This window comes from Mirounga angustirostris, unplaced genomic scaffold (assembly GCF_029215605.1).
Source record: "Mirounga angustirostris isolate CCGP_5_RB_7025 unplaced genomic scaffold, mMirAng1.0.hap1 SCAF_1, whole genome shotgun sequence".
In the NCBI taxonomy this organism is placed as follows: domain Eukaryota; kingdom Metazoa; phylum Chordata; class Mammalia; order Carnivora; family Phocidae; genus Mirounga; species Mirounga angustirostris.
Window position 1 is genome coordinate 43,072,901 of NW_026991709.1, and position 2,325 is coordinate 43,075,225.

A 2,325-nucleotide genomic window follows, 5' to 3' on the forward strand; every position below is an offset into this window, starting at 1 on the left:
GGATAAAACCAGTTAACACAGGTAGTCCCTGTAATTAGAATGAGAATTTATAATAAACTGTACATGACAAATAATACTGCTAAGCCCTCCTATTGAGGACTGGTTATTGTTTATCTTGAGAACATGTATGAAAATGGTGTCTACATGGCTATCTTAAAGGGTAAGATATCTTTCTGTTTTTTTGTAATCTCTTAGCAAATTATCTGTGATGCACATCACATTCTGGTTTAATGCTTATTCAATAATGAAGTTGTTTTATCTCTCTTCTGTCCCTGTGCAGAGGTTTTCTGGGTTGAGAGAATATTTTGTTTTTAATTATATTTCCCCAACAATCCTGAATGAAGACAGGATGTCTGGAAATTCCTGAACTGAGTAAAGCAGCTGAAGGTCTGTGGCCACACAATAGTCAGGTAGTGGCCATGAATTATAAAAACGTTTTCCTTCCAGCTCTCCACTCTTGTGGAATACTAGCTACACCACCACACTCTCTAAATCCAAAATTTTACTATTGGATAATGATGGGTAATACAGATTTTTTTTTTTTTAAGATTTTATTTATTTGAGAGAGAGAGAGAGAGCACAAGCAGGGGAAGCAACAGGCAGAGGGAGAAGCAGGCTCCACACTGAGCAGCGAGCCCAAAACAGGACTTGATCCCAGGACCCTGGGATCACAACCTGAGCCAAAGGCTCAACCAACTGAACCACCCAGGAGTCCTGGGTAATTTCTAAAATGCCATTAAGATCATATGTCCAGGGAATGTCTCGTATAACTCTTTCTTTTAAAAAACTAATATCTTTCCGTCATTTTTTGAATGAATATAAGAGAATCTGATTCTTTATTTTATTTTATTGTTATGTTAATCACCATACATCATTAGTTTTTGATGTAGTGTTCCATGATTCATTGTTTGCGAATAACACCCAGTGCTCCATTCAATACGTGCCCTCTTTAATACCCATCACCAGGCTAAACCAACCCCCCACCCGCCTCCCCTCTAGAACACTCAGTTTGTTTCTCAGAGTCCATAGTCTCTCATGGTACCTCTCCCCCTCTGATTCCCCCCCCTTCATTTTCCTTTCCTCCTATCTTCCTCCTTTTTTTTTTTTTTTTTTAACATATAATGTATTATTTGTTTCAGAGGTACAGGTCACAGGTCTGTGATTCAACAGTCTCACACAATTCACAGCACTCACCTAAGCACATACCCTCCCCGGTGTCTATCACCCAGCCACCCCATCTCTCCCACCCCCCACCACTCCAGCAACTCTCAGTTTGTTTCCTGAGATTAAGAATTCCTCATATCAGTGAGATCATATGATACATGTCTTTCTCTGATTGACTTATTTTGTTCAGCATAATACCCTCCAGTTCCATCCACGTTGTTGCAAATGACAAGATTTCATTCCTTTTGATGGCTGCATAATATTCCATTGTATATAAATACCACATCTTCTTCATCCATTCATCTGTCAATGGACATCTTGGCTCTTTCCATAGTTTGGCTATTGTGGACATTGCTGCTATAAACTTTAGGGTGCACATACCCCTTCGGGTCCCTACATTTGTATCTTTGGGGTAAATACCCAGTAGTGCAATTGCTGGGTTTTAGGGTAGCTCTATTTTCAACTTTTTGAGAACCTCCATACTGTTTTCCAGAGTGGCTGCACCAGCTTGCATTCCCACCAACAGTGTAAGAGGGTTCCCCTTTCTCCGCATCCCCGCCAACATCTGTCGTTTCCTGACTTGCTAATTTTAGCCATTCTCACTGGTGTGAGGTGGTATCTCATTGAGGTTTTGATTTGGATTTCCCTGATGCCGAGGGATGTTGAGCACTTTTTCATGTGTCTGTTGGGCATTTGGATTTCTTCTTTGCAGAAATGTCTGTTCATGTCTTCTGCCCATTTCTTGATTGGATCATTTCTTTGGGTGTTGAGTTTGATAAGTTCTTTATAGATTTTGGATACTAGCCCTTTATCTGATATGTCATTTGCAAACATCTTCTCCTATTCTGTCGGTTGTCTTTTGGTTTTGTTGACTGTTTCTTTTGTGGTGCAAAAGCTTTTTATCTTCATGAGGTCCCGATAATTCATTTTTGCCCTTGCTTCCCTTGCCTTTGGCTATGTTTCTAGGAAGAAGTTGCTGCGGCTGAGGTCAAAGAGGTTGCTTTCTGTGTTCTCCTTTAGGATTTTGATGGACTCCTGACTCACATTTAGGTCCTTCAACCAATTTGAGTCTATTTTTGTGTGTGGTGTAAGGAAATGGTCCAGTTTCATTCTTCATGTGGCTGTCCAATTTTCCCAACACCATTTGTTGAAGAGACTCTC